The sequence below is a fragment of the Rhinoraja longicauda genome, chromosome 17 (genome assembly GCF_053455715.1).
Source record: "Rhinoraja longicauda isolate Sanriku21f chromosome 17, sRhiLon1.1, whole genome shotgun sequence".
Lineage (NCBI taxonomy): Eukaryota > Metazoa > Chordata > Chondrichthyes > Rajiformes > Arhynchobatidae > Rhinoraja > Rhinoraja longicauda.
Window position 1 is genome coordinate 17914443 of NC_135969.1, and position 15216 is coordinate 17929658.

At 43.7% G+C, this 15216-nt stretch overlaps 2 long non-coding RNA genes across 2 annotated transcripts; both read left to right on the forward strand.

The window, feature by feature from the left end:
- The first annotated feature begins 5082 nt into the window (after nucleotides 1-5082).
- On the forward strand, nucleotides 5083-7670 carry LOC144601675 (uncharacterized). The gene is made up of 3 exons (XR_013548339.1): nucleotides 5083-5164; nucleotides 6807-6860; nucleotides 7652-7670. It is a non-coding gene; the product is annotated as an uncharacterized LOC144601675 (long non-coding RNA).
- Nucleotides 7671-8439: 769 nt separating this feature from the next.
- LOC144602004 (uncharacterized) lies at nucleotides 8440-10129 on the forward strand. Its single transcript, XR_013548402.1, has 4 exons — nucleotides 8440-8503; nucleotides 8589-8651; nucleotides 9331-9447; nucleotides 10048-10129. It is a non-coding gene; the product is annotated as an uncharacterized LOC144602004 (long non-coding RNA).
- The last annotated feature ends 5087 nt before the right edge of the window (nucleotides 10130-15216 follow it).

Below are 15216 nucleotides of genomic sequence, written 5' to 3' on the forward strand. Positions count from 1 at the left end.
GATTCGAGGATTCAAAGGAGAGATTGTAAGGAATAACATTCTCCAACTCTCAAAAGGAAAAATCTGAGATTTTTATTGTTGCTGAAGACGGCAAGTGTTTGAGATGCTGTTAAACTCTCCTCTACCCACAGGGAGACCGTGGTCAGAAAGGAGGTGAAGGAGAAAAGGGAATAAAAGGAGAAGAAGGACCGAGGGGTGAGAAGGTGTGTGATCCGGTGACACATTGAGTGGTTTTCTAATCCCACTGGATCAGACTGTGGTAATTAATTCAGTTTAAAAAAAATGCAAATGGAGGACTGGAATAAAAGATTTGTCCAAGAAGCTATGAATAATTCAGGATGGTTAATCAATTGATTTAATTCCTGGATGGGTAATCATCTCAATTTAAAATCCCAGCTACAATGATGGAAATTGTTTTTTTGTCCACCCCTTTGAGAATTCAAATTGCTATAGAGTCATAAAGTTATACAACGCGGAAATAGGCCCTTCAGCCCAACTTTTCAATGCTGCCCTAGTTGACCAACTTTCCCCAGATACACGTCCCACCTGCTTGCGTTTGGCCCATATCTCTCTAAACCTATTCTATCCATGTACCTGTCTAAATTTTTCTAAAACGTTGCGATAGTACCTGACTCAACTACCTCCTCTGGCAACTTGTTCTTTGCACCCACCACCCTTTGTGTAAAAAAAATACCCCTCGGGTTCCTATTAAGTCTTTCCCCCCTCAATTTAAACCTCTGTCCTCTGGTTCTCTATTCCCCTGTTCTGGGCAAAAGACTGTGCATTTACCCAATCTATTCCTCTCATGATTTTGTACACCGCTATAAGATCATCCCTCATCCTCCTACACACCAAGGAATAAAGTCATAGCCTTCTAAACCTCTCCCTATAACTCAGGCCCTTAGGTCCACGCCACATCCTTGTAAATCTTCTCTGCACCTTTTCCAGCTCGACAACACTTTTCCTATAACATGGTGACCAAAACTGAACACAATACTCTAAATGTAACAGGACATCCCAAATTCTATGCTCAATACTCCGACTGATGGACCATTGTGCCGAAAGCCTTTTTGATGACCGTATCTACCTGTGACGCCACTTTCAAGGAACTATGTACACGTACTCCAAGATCCCATTGCTCTACAACACTCACCAGAGCCTTACCATTCACTGTCTAAATCCTGCCCTTGTTAGACTTCCCAAAATGCAACACCTCACATTTTTCTCTATTAAATTCCATCAATTTAACTGCCCACCTGCCCATCTGATCAAAGATCCTGCTGCAATTTTTGACAACCATCTTCACTATCCACAATGCCACCCACTTTAGAGCTATGTTTTGACTCATAAAATCATACAGCACAAAAACAGACCTTTTGGCCCAACTCATCCACGGTTTAAAATTGAGATAGTCCCATTTTATTGTGTTTGGCCCAAAGCCATCTAAACCTTTCTACCCGTGCATATGAATGTTGGGGGGGGGGGGGGGGGGGGGTTGTTTAAAGACACATGCAAACATGACTGAGTATGACACTGTTGAGAGTGTAGACACTGAGAATGTATGACGAGTTTTTGCACAGTTTTTGTTTTGTATTTTTTTTTAAATTCAAAATAAGGTTTATTTTTGAATTAAAAAAAGAAATTGTAGCTCTCAATTTCTGATAACATCCTAGTGAACCTCTCCAGATAATAACATCCTTCCTAGAACAGGGTAACTAGAAGTACCCACAATACTCCTAGTGTGATCTCATCAACTCCTGGTATAACTCTGGGTAAGTGTGATTTAGACTCATGGAAGGGGATGGAAAGAAGGAAAGGTCTGTACCTTCACAGTCGGTGAATGTTCAGAATATTCCATGGCCGACTCAAACCCAGCATTGACCATCCCAAGGCTCAGGTAACTGTATCTTGGCACTCCAGCTAATCGTTAGGACATTGCTGCTTTTCCCATGCACACTTGAATGTTGAGGAAAATTAGCAAACCATTGACACACCATGCAAACCATTCATAGAGTCATCGAGTCGTACAGCAGGGAAACAGGCCCTTCAGCCCAACTTGCCCATTCCAACCAAGATGCCCCATCTACAGTAGTACCACCTGGCCGTGTTTGCCCATATCCCTCTAAACCATTCCTATCCATATACCTATCCAAATGTCATTTACATGTGTTATACTACCTGCCTCAACTACCTCCTCTGGCAGCTTGTTCCATATACCCACCACCTTCTGAGTGGAGGAAGTTGCCCCTCAGGTTCCTATTAAATCTTTCCCCATATTCTCTGTTTCTTGATTGCCCCACTCTGTGTAAAAGTCTCTGTGCATCTACCCTATCTATTCAGCTCATGATATAAACTTCTATAAGATCACCCATCAGCTTTCTGGGCTCCAAGGAATAAAGTCCTTGTCTGCCTAATTGGTCCCTAAAGCTCAGGGCCTCAAGACCTGGCAACATCCTCGTAAATATTCTTTGCATACTTTCCAGCTTAACAAAAGTGGTGCAATGGTCGAGCTGCTGCCTCACAGCGCCAGAGACCCGGGCTGCTGTTCTCCCTGTGACTGCATGGATGCTCCAGTTTCCTCCCAATTTCCAAAGGTTTGTGGATGCAAAACTGGGATAACACAGTGTTTAGGTGGCCGTTGGTCGACGCAGACTGTTTCCATGCTGTATTTCTAAACTAAACAAAAAACTAAACATCTTTCCTATAACAGGGTGATCAAAATTGAACACAAAGCTCCAAATGTGGCCTCACCAACCTATCCGTTTCTTGAGCCGAGACTGACAAATAGATCACCAGTATTTTCTTTCTTTGTCTTCCAAAGCTTTCACAGTGTCTTTTCTGCAAACCCTGAGCCACGAGTTAACCAAAAGGCCGTGGTAATGATTCATGCCTTTTAAAGATTGCATTTCAGTATCGCATCTGATTTTTTTTTCTTCTCCATCAAGGGACCAAAGGGAGAACAAGGTGACAAAGGCTCAGTGGGATTCACAGGAGCCAGAGGTCCCGATGGACAAAAGGTACGAATGTTTATTCTGCTTCACAGGTACTCCTCACAATCAAGGACGAGTCTCACCCCGGTCACTCCCCCTTCCCCCCCTCTCCCATCAGGCAAGAGGTACAGAAGTGTGAAAACATGCACCTCCAGATTTAGGGACAGTTTCATCCTAGCTGTGATCAGGCAACTGAACCATCATATCAATAACAAGAGAGTGGTCCTGGGCGACTATCTACCTCATTGAAGACCCTCGGGCTATCTTTAATCTGGACTTGCTGGACTAAACGTTATTCCCTTTATCATGTATTTGTATTGTGGAAGGCTCGATGGCAATCACATATAGTTTTTTCACTGGCTAGCAAAAAGCTTTTCACTGTGCCTTGGTACATGTGACAATAAGCTAAATTAAACTAAACTAAAACTAAATTTATGAACATTTGTTATAACATCATTTGTTATAACTTCACCCATCTTCAATTTACAAAGCTATTTTTTTGCATATAACATCCCAGGACCAGAACTTCATCAGAGACTCCTGCCACCGGATGCCTTAATGTCTTGTTCATTGACTCTTAGATGGAAGCAGGACCTTCCCTCTGTGCCTGACCTTAGTGGTTTGAAGTGAGCTGTAACATTGCTATGTAGCTTGCTGCTCTAGAAAGCAACTCATTGGCTAGGCCATTTCCTTTCATTCCCTTAGATTCATAGCTTTGTACAGCATGGAAACAGGCCCTTTGGCCCACTTTGTCCATGCTGCCCTAGGTTAAACCTCATAGGTTTAAGGTGAGAGGGGCAAAGTTTAAAGGAGATGTGTGGGGAATTTTCTTTTTACACAGAGCATGTTGGGTGCCTCAAACACATTGTCAAGGGTTACTGGTGGAGGCAGATATGATAGGAGCATTTAAGAGGCTTTAATATGGGCACTTGGATATGCAGGGAATGAGGGATATGCATCATGTGAAGGCAGAGGAGGTTTGGGTAAATTGGGTATTGTGGGCCAAAGGGCCAGTTCCTGTGATGTCCTGTCGTATGTTCTTTTCCCCTTTCTCTCTTGCTCTTTTTGTTTCTGCACACGTTTGTCTTGCTGCCATGGAATGATAGGCTTGGAGTGAGGCTCAGGCAGACTTCTCTATGCCACCCGCAGTTGAATGAACTGCCAATTCTCACTGTCCATGTTTGCAAGTGAGCAGCCAGTCCACTTCTGTAAAACAAAAATAAACTAGTTTAACACTTCAGTACAAATTTTAATATATACACTAAATCCTTGTTTATCTTTTGTTGCCAGGGAGAGCAAGGTCAAGCTGGAGATCTGGGCAAACCGGTAAGAATTACTGCTCCTGTTTTGTGCTTTAGAAAAAAGACACAAAGTGCTGGAGCAATTCAGCGGGTCAGGCAGCATCTCTGGAGAACATGGATGGGTGACATTTTCGGATCGGGACCGTTCTTCAGACACAGAGTCTGAAGAAGGTTCCCAACCCAAAATGTCACCTATTCATGCTCAAACTGATTGAGGGAAGGTGGTTGGAGGAAAGCTGGCAGAGAGGAGGGGCAACACACAGCCTGGTAAGTAATAAGTGTATACAGGCGAGGGTTTTTTTTCCGCTTGGCAAATGATTGGACAAAGGCCAGAGATGAAAAAAAAAGGATTGAAGAGTTGTGAATTGTGATGCTAGAGGAGGGAATGTATGTGGAGGGGGAAGGGGAGGGTGAGAAGAGAGGAGAAAAAGATGAGTCCAAGTTAGACACAGGGAAGGGAGGGTGGAGAAAGGAGGGTGGGGAAGAAGGGTGGGGGAGGGATTTGTAGTTATCTAAAATTACATTGTGAAATCCCGTTTCATGTTGCTATTTGAAGATAACTCACTGCTGCACATCGTGACTGAATGTGTGAATGCGCTGATTGTGCAAATTCACCTTAAAATGCAGCATAATCACATGTAAAAAAGCACCGCAGAGTTTAGTTCGAATCTTAAACAGGGGATGGTGATCTACAGTCTTGGCAGTTCTCTGCATCCCGTTCCTGAGTAGGTTATGGTGCTTCCTTCTGCTTCTGTTGCTAACTATGTTTTCCCTTGGGTGGATTCTTTTTAGGGAATACTGGGAAAGAACGGCATCGATGGAGCAAAAGGAAACTATGGTGATAGAGGAGAAGCGGGGGCTAACGGTTTCAATGTAAGTCATTGTGGTTCTTGTAATGGAGACATTTATAAAATGGTGGCAAGAATGTAATGCTGAGGCTTTGTAAGATGTTGGTCAGGCTAATATTTTGGGCGCCATACCTGAGGTAGGATGTGTTGGTGTTGGTGAGGGTCCAGAGGAGGTTTATGAGAATGATCCCGGGTATGATTGCGTTAACGTATGAGGAGTGTTTGATGGCTCTGGGCCTGTACTCAAGGGAGTTGTACTGAAGGATGAAGGGGGGGTATCTCATTGAAAACTACCAAATAGTGAAAGGCCTAGATAGATTGGATGTGGAGAGGATGTTTCCAGTAGTGGGAGATTCTGGGACCAGAAGACACAGTCACAGAATAAAAGGACGTACCTTCAGAATGGAGATGAGGAAGAACTCCTTTAGTCACAGGGTGGTAAATCTGTGGAATTAATTGCCACAGACGGCTGTGGAGACCAAGTCATTTGGTATTATCAAAGCAAAGATTCATAGGTTCTTGATTAGTGAGGGCGTCAAAGGTTATTGGGAGAAGGGTTCATAGGGAAAAAATAGATCAGCCATGATCGAATGGCAGTGCAGAATCGATGGGCTGAATGGCCTAATTCTGTTCCTATATCTTATGGACATGATCGGTAGAACAGAGGGTTGTACCAAGCTTGAGATTGATAGACAAAGGTACATCTAATAACATTCAGATCAGTTTCTGATCCTTAGACTTGGTGAGTTGAATAATATTGGCCTAGATGTAATCTTACTGTTTCCAGAATTGGTTGTGATCCTGATTTTGCCTTGCAATGTCAAAACATTGCATTAAAAGAATGGACCATAAACTTAATTGTTGGCTGTTTGGGTGTCATACTGGCATCTAGTCCAAAGGTTCATGTGCCAACTGTCAGGAATTCCTACAGAAGAGCAGGCATTTTCTACAAGGTTGCATAAACTGGTTTGAACACATACCTTGTGTAATTGTGGCCATGGTAATTATATTAATCTTATCTACTGTCTCCAGGGATTTGTCGTCTGCCAAAATTACTCAGTTGGGAGAGCGTTAGACTGATCTTGGGTTTCGGCAATGGTGGAGGATCAGTTGGGGTGGCACAGTAGCGCAGCTATTAAAGATGCTGCCTCACAATGTCAGAGACCCAGGCTCGACCCTGACCTCGGGTGTTGTCTGTTCTCCCTGTGACTGCGTGGATTTCCTCCGTAGTGCTCCGGTTTCCTCCCACATCCCAAAGACGTGCGGGCTAGTAGGTTAATTGATGTCTGTAAAATTGCTCCCTAGTGTGCAGGGAGTGGATGAGAAAATGGGATACCATAGAGCGAGTATGAACAGGTGATCATACCAGATCATAACAGGTGATGGTCGGTGTGGATCAGTGGTCAGAAGGGCCTATTTCCACATTGTAACTCAAATTTTTTTTCACTAAGTGGGCTGGTGAACACACAGGGCTTGTGTACCACAGAGGCTCTTGTATGTACAGAATTGGTGTTCACAAAAGGCTTGTGTATATAACTAATTACAAATACTTGCATATATAAAGGGCTTACACACATAATAGGCCATGGTACATGAAGAGCTGATGTACAGCAATATACACCAAATGTCAGTACCCAACGTAAGTACCACTTCCGTTTGTTTTACAGGGTGACAAAGGGGTGAAAGGTGCCTGTGGTCTAAATGGAGACAAAGGAAGTAAGGTAAGAAGCTAGTGGAATCTTATTCTGTCCGACTTCAAAAAGGAAACCGGGTAATTTAAGCTGGAGTTAAATAATATTGGAGTGTAGTTTAGTTAATGGCAGGAGGATGAGGGGTAATCTTATAGAGGTGCATAACATCATGAAGGGAATAAATCGGGTAAATACACAGTCTTTTACCCAAGGTAGGGGAATCAAGAATTTCTCAAAGTCATTTTCTTTTGCTGTTCCTGTTGAATAATATTTTTTCCCAATTGGGAACTAATGTTCTGTTTCTCAACTGTGCATTTATTCTGCTCAGTCAGAGAGTTGTAAATCTGTGGAATTCTCTGCCTCAGAAGGCAGTGGAAGCCAATTCTCTGGATGCTTTCAAGAGAGAGCTAGATAGAGCTCTTAAAGATAGCAGAGTCAGGGGGTATGGGGAGAAGGCAGAAACGGGGTACTGATTGTGAATGATCAGCCATGATCACATTGAATGGCGATGCTGGCTTGAAGGGCCGAATGGCCTATTCCTGCACCTGTTGTCTATTGTCTTATAAAAGGAAAATGCTGAAAATACTCAGCTGGTTTGCAGTGTCTGTGAATAAAAAAACAGAGTTAATGTTTCATCCAAATAGAAAAAACATCTTTCAATATATTTGACCTGAAACATGAATGCAATTTCTCTCTATTATTACTGATGCTGCCCAACCTACTGAGTAGAACCAGCATTTTCTGATTTCCAGCATCTGCAGCATTTTGCTTCTATATGGTATGATTTCTTTTTCTCCTAACTTGTGCATTTGTGAACGCAGGGTGATCCTGGAATTCCTGGGAGAATCGGATTCCCTGGCAGAAAAGGAGAACGGGTAGGAAAATGTTGGAGTGTGGCCCAGATCTGAATACCTTCAGTTGATGCAGGGTTGGAATGCTTGAGGCAAATGGGACAAGTTAACATATTGCCATCTGACTGCTTCATGTTTAGTACCAACAGAGACTTTGGTATTGGTGCTGTATCTATTCTTCTATTACATCACTTCCAAATCATAATGTAAAAATCCATAACTCATTAAAGGCTTCAAAGTACAATGGTGCAGCTGGTAGAACCACTGCCTCACGGCGCCAGAGACCCGGGGATCAATACTGACCTCGGGTGCTGCCTGTGTGGAGTTTGCACGTTCTCCCTGTGACTGCGTGGGTTTCCTCACGGTTCACCGGTTTCCTCACACAACCCAAATATGTGCGGGTTTGTAGGTAAATATGCCTCCCTAAAACTTTGCCTAGTGTATAGTGTATGGATGAGAAAGTGGGATCACAGAACTAGTGTGAATGGGTGATCGATGATCGGCATGGAGTCGGTGGGCTGAAGCACCTGTTTCCATGCTTTACCTGTAAAACTAATAGACGGGTGATTGATGGTCAGCATGCAGTGGGCTGAAGGGCCGGTTTCTATACTGTGTCTCTAAAACTAATATTCAGGTGATCAATGGTTGACATGGATTCAATGGGAGGATGGGCCTGTTTCTGTGCTGTGTCTTTCAATCAGTCAACAGCAGAGTCACTGGGTTCTGTTGCTGTGTTACTTCCCATGCTTTGTGTTTCAGGGCGATTCTGGAGCCACTGGCTCCCCAGGCCTGACCGGGAAAGAAGGTCTCATTGGACCCAAGGTAAGATGAATCATTGTAGAGCAGCGGCAAGGGGCAAGCGAACCGACTTTGGTGTAGCTCACAGCATTGGTCTACTCTTGTCTAGGGTGAGCGCGGCTTTGATGGGCTCCAGGGACACAAAGGGGAGCGAGGAGAGAAAGGCGAGCGGGTGAGTTACAGTCACCAGTACCACGTGAGCTTCTTTGTGCCGTCTGCCTTCAAAGTTATAACTTTACACCAGCACTTCCAATAGTTTTGTGCTCCCTCACTACTGTTTTACTTTAGTTTTAGTTTGGTTTATTATTGTTCGATCTTGACCTTGGATGCTGTCTGTTTGGAGTTTGTACGTTCTCCCTGTGACTCCAGTTTCATCCCACGTTCCAAAGATATGCAGATTTGTAGGTTAATTGGCTTCAGTAACTTGTCCATAGTGTATAGGATAGAACTAGTATACCGGGGGGGGGGGGGGGGGGGCATTGACTCAGTGGGCCGAAGGGCCTGTTTCCACACTGGATCTCTAAACTAAACTAAAGTGGATCTGCTACCACACATTACAGTCACTCCACTCTTGTAAACTTTATTTCAACAGCAGCATTTCTTACAACCTCATTTGAGACCTTCAACTTATCTTTAATCGGATTATATTGGATTTTAGCTTGCAATAAATGATATACCCTTTATCCTGTATCTGTAAACTGTAGACGGCTTGATTGTAATCATGTACAGTGTTTACACTGACTAGATAGCATGCAACAAAAGCTTTTCACTGGACCTCGGTATACGTGACAATAATAAACTAAACTACAGTTGAAGCTCATATTACTATGATTTGCCTTCTGTATCTTCAGGGTCTTTCTGGTATCACTGGGCTCCCGGGTCTCCGAGGGTCTGATGGAATTTCCGGTCCTCCTGGGCCGCTGGGCCCTGTGGGTCCCCGAGGATCTGAAGGGATGCAGGGCCAAAAGGTAAGTGATGAACCTTTCTCTGTTTGTAGTAGGAAGCTGTTATAGTTTCCATTTCACCAATGCCTTCATTGTACATTTTCACCTCTTGGTGCTGCTGCAGCAGATACCTTCAGCATGCAATAGGTAAGCAAAATTGGAATACTTTCCCAGATAAATTAAGGTCTTTGAGGTCATTTAGGATCAGAGAACAGGCCAGTTGCCTCATGATGCTTGCAATCTCTCACAAAGGAGGAGACCCAGGACAGAAAGGTCAGTATGGGAATGGGAAAGGGGTCAAAATGGTTGGCAACCGGAAGATCCCTTAGGCCTAGGCAGACCAAGCAATTTGATTTAAATCATGCAATCCAAATTGTGCAATTTGGGTTTGAGGATGTTAGCTACAAGGAGAGGTTGGACAAACTTGGATTGTTACCTTTGGAACGCCGGAGGTAAAACCAACCTCTCCTCAGAGGTCTTTGGGTATTTACCCGGACTTTCAGCACCACATTGTGATGAGGTTATCTTCTTCCAGTGGTCCTGTGATTTTTTTCCTTGGGTTTTTCCTGGTGCATCCGAGAGACTTTGTTCGTTATGACCTGTTGCTGCTGTGCTTGACTCTAGGGTGAAAGAGGCCCCCCTGGCGAGAGCGTTCCAGGTCCCCGAGGAATTCCAGGTATCGCAGGAGAAACAGGAGATTCAGTAAGTACCAGGAGATCGCTCTGTCCCAAAACTTAATCGCAATTACAGCACCTTTGAGTTTCACTGGCATGCCGTCTCCTTTCCAGAGGAGTGAGATAAAGGCAAGACGGACATTTACACAGGAAATTCATTTTCTCTACAGGCTATTTCTTGCCCAATGTGAATAATTATGGATCTTAACTTGACCTTGTCCTAATATTGCTTTATATATTTGTCTGTCTTTTGTTCTTTTAAACAATTAGTATAACCATTAATTTTTTTTTTTGTGTGGTTCAGGGTGAGATGGGTCCCGATGGTCCAAAGGGAGATCAGGGAAATCCAGGAATGACGGTATGTGACTTTTTGCTTGCAATTAAAATGGTATTGGATTGTTTTATCTGGAACGCTGGAGGTTGTGGGGAGACCTGATATAAAATTATGGGAGGCATAGATAGGGTAGGCAGTCAGAATCTTTTTACCAGGATGGAAAAATCAAATACTCGAGGGCACAGCTTTAAGGTGAGAAGGACAAAGTTTAAAGGAGATGTGCGAAGCAAGTTTTTTTACCCAGAGGGTGGTGGGTACTAGGAACATACTGCCGGGGGTAGTGGTCGAGGCAGATATGATATGATAGATCAGATCTGATATCAGATCTGATTATCAGATATGATGAATTAAAAATAATTTTAAAGAATTTTGGATAGGCTTATGGATATGCGGGGAATGGGTGGATTTGTAAGACGTGCAGGCAGGTGAGAGATGGTCATGGCATCATGTTCAGCTCAGACATTGTGATCTGTAGGGCCTGGTTTTGTATGTTCTACGTTCAATGCACTGTACAAATCGTTAAAAGCCTAAATCAATTCTCTATCATGTTGCATTTAATGTCATGAACTGATCTTTACAATTCTTGCACCTTTGCATGCCTGCCTGTTTATTGTTAAATCACAGACGCATACGAACATACAGCAGAGTAACAGGACATCTCAGCCCACCTCAGTCGAAGCTGATGTAACCCCTGTCTATGCTAATCCCATTTGCCCACAATTAGCCCGCATTCACCTGTGTCTTTCCTATACAAGTACCTGTCCAAACAGGATAAAGACTGTGCAAAAACAAAATATGAGTACAAAACACAATTAGAAAACAAGTCCATGGTAGTGCAGAAGATGGTCCATAGTATTCAGTTGCTGAGGTAGGATTAAGGACCTGCAGGTCAGTCCAAGAACCTGATGGTTTTAGGAAAGTAGCTTCTCCTGAACCTGGTGATGTGGGACTTTGATACAGACATTGATTCTGAACTCTTTCTCCCTCTGTACTCTAGGAGGGCCAGATTCGCACCTATGTACGACAGGAAATGAGTGAACACTGCGGTGAGTGGAATCATTTACTTCTGAACTGCAGAACCAAGCAAGCACTGCCATTCCCACAGAATCAGTATCTTCCACCAGTTCCAAGTCTATTACACACTGTGTGTAGGGAGGAACTGCAGATGCTGGTTTACACTTAAGATGGACACAAAATGCTGGAGTAACTCAGCGAGTCAGGCAGCATCTCTAGAGGAAAGGATGAGATGATGTAACGGGTCAAGACCCTTTTTCAAAGGCATTAAAAGCCTCTTAAATGCTGTTATTGTATCTGGCACCACGACCCCTGGCACCACATTCCAGGCACTTAGCCTGAAGAAAGGTTTTGACCCAAAACATCAACTAATTATTTTCTTCAGAGATGCTGCCTGACCCGCTGAATTACGCCAGCATTTTGTGTCTATCTCCATTACACACTGCATTTACAAGAAATGGTTCATTCAGCAAGGTATAGCAGGTTACGTATTAACTCGTAACGAACCTTTGAAGCTTAAAGTTATAGAGGCACACTCCCTCATCCATCCTGTTAGATCATAACAATTGGGCAAACCTCACCGAGTCGGCGCCGACCAACGATCACCCTGTACACTTACACTATCCTACACACTACAGACAATTTACAATTTTGCCGAAGCTATTTTACTTATAACCCTGTATGTCTTTTGAGTGTGGGGGGAAACCGGAGCATCTGGAGAAAACCCACGCAGTCGCAGTGAAACGTATAAACTCCGTACAGACAGCACATATAGTCAGGTTTGAACCCAGATCTCTGGCGTTATAAGGCAGCAGCTCTACCGCTGTGCCACCCCAAACTCTTGTTCACAATCCCCCTGTCTCACCATGTACCATGTCGCCATTGTATCCACCTTAAAGGATTCCTCTGGCAGCTCGTTCCGTTAACCTGTACTTTCTGTGTGAAGAAATTGCCTCTTGGATCCATTTTAAATCTCCCCAACCACCTCCCCACCTTGCATCTTAAATCTATGCCTTCTACTGGACTCCTCTACCCTCGGAAATGAGTGTCTGCACTATTATGACAGAAGGACATAGATTAACTTCTGAACCATTTGTAACTCTCTCTGATCTTTGATCTCCTCCCCTACTGGCGGTACTGTCATATGTTGAAAGACTGGAGCGACTAGGCTTGTATACACTGGAATTTAGAAGGATGAGAGGGGATCTTATCGAAACGTATAAGATTATTAAGGAGTTGGACACGTTAGAGGCAGGAAACATGTTCCCAATGTTGGGGGAGTCCAGAACCAGGGGCCACAGTTTAAGAATAAGGGGTAGGCCATTTAGAACGGAGATGAGGAAAAACCTTTTCAGTCAGAGAGTTGTGAATCTGTGGAATTCTCTGCCTCAGAAGGCAGTGGAGGCCAATTCTCTGAATGCATTCAAGAGAGAGCTAGATAGAGCTCTTAAGGATAGTGGAGTCAGGGGGTATGGGGAGAAGGCAGGAACGGAGTACTGATTGAGAATGATCAGCCATGATCACATTGAATGGCGGTGCTGGCTCGAAGGGCCGAATGGCCTCCTCCTGCACCTATTGTCTATTGTCTATTGATTCGAAACAACGTTTGTCCATTCCCTTCACAGGTGCCAGCTGACCCGCGGAATTCCTCCAGTACTTTGTGTTTTGTTCATGAATCCAGCATCTGCAGTTTCCAGTGTCAAGGGCTCCTAATTGGGAAAGCCACAAAGTACTGGAGTAACTCAGCGGGTCAGGCAGAGAACATGGACAAGTGATGTTTCGGGTTGGGAGCCTTCTTCAGATTGATTCCTAATTGTTCCTAATTATTTGTCTTTCTTTCTCTCTTCAGCCTGCGGAGGTGAGTTATGACAACTATTTATACTGTGGTATTATCGGTGACATGGAAGAGGCAGGTCTCTATTTGGGTGGGATGGCCGGGTCATAAGACTTGACCCAGGGGTCTACCCTGTGTCACATGGAGAGGGGTGAGGAAAAACTGCGGTGAGATCTTCCCCTCTCGAAACGGGCTAATTATTGTCAGAGAAAGGACAGACTCTCCATGAAGAGGTGATGAAAAGCCAAAGACTGGTAAGAAAGTTTATTTTTTCTTTTCATTGCCCTCCTGGGTATTTAAGGGGATATCAGAGTCCTAAGATATTGAGTCCCAGTCTTGTCCTCGAAACTGTTCAGGCCAAAAACAAATTTCACCATGTACGATGACTTTAGACTTTACTTTAGACTTTAGAGATACAGCGTGGAAACAAGCCCTTCAGCCCACCAAGTCCACGCCGACCAGCGATTACTCCGTACACTAACACTATCCTACACACTAGGAACAATTTACAGAAGGCAAACCTGTCATCTTTTGGAATGTGGAAGTAAACCGGAGCTCCCAGAGAAAACCCACACAGTCACAGAGAGAACGGACAAACTGTACAGACAGCACTTTAGGTCAGAATTGAACCCGGATCACTGGTGTCTTAAGGTAGCAATTTTACCGCTGCACCACTGTGCCGCCACCAGATGTGACACCCCTCCCATCTACCTCACGATTACCCATTATGGGGATTCCTCTGCTACTATCTCTGTAGCCTCAATAATCCATTCTCAGCCATTCCATTCCAGTTTTTGAGTCATTCTGCATTAGCTTCTCTGAGAGTTTGCTTATTGTCTTGTGGGTTATATTTTTTAATTGGTGCTGCTGAAGACTTCTGAACCATTGTGTGAATTACTGAGGTATTCCAGCATGCACAGGGGTTGACTTCCTCTCTCCTTGGTGTGGTGCCTCTAAGAGCTGAAGGGTTTCAATGTCATATCCGTTAATGGTTTCTGTAATGTGTTTTGATGGTAATGTTTCGTTTATCCATGGGTTGGTATGTGTTCACTTTATATTTCAATAGTTACATGTTTTAAAGACATCTGTCTTTAAAAATATATCAACTTTGGATTGATATCAAGTGCAAAGTGAAGTTTAAACAAGAACTGCGCACAAAATATGTTTCCGAATGCTTTGGTCGATTAAATGCTGTAAGGCATCTATTTTAGAGATACGGCATGGAAACAGGTCCTACAACCCCCTGACTCCACACCGACCAGCGATCACCCCATACACTAGCACCATCCTGCACAAACCAGGGACAATTTACAAACAACAGAAGCCAATTAACCTACAAACCTGAACATCTTTGGAGTGTGGGAGGAAGCCGGAGCACCCAGAGAAAAACCACACAGTCACAGGGGGAATGTACAAACTCCAGACAGACAACAGCCATAGTCAGGGTCGAACCCGGGTCTCTGGCGCTGTAAGGCAGCAGCTCTGTAGCTGCCCCACTGTGCCGCCACTAACACAAACAATTGGAAATCAGAAAACAGGTTAATGGTTGTGGGAGCGTTGGAATTGGAGAATAATATTCAGCTCCTCAACCCTGTTCATCCCACTAATTCTTGTATCCATTTGTGACCTCTCAAACCTTTAGTCATGTCACCGTACCAGGCATATACGAAAATATATGCAACATCTATTGATCTTCATTATTGGCCAGCATTTCCACTCACACTTGTGTCCATTCAAAGTTGAACATATAGTTAATGATAAGATCTGTATTATCTGGTGTATAAGTTGCAGGAACCAATAGTTGACCAGAAAATGGCCAAATTCAGACTGCTGTGGTCGAAGAAGGCATGAAAACAATACCTTTTCAGGGACAATTAGATATGGACATAAAATACTTACATTGTTAATGAAGCCCACATTCATAAACAAGCTGAACC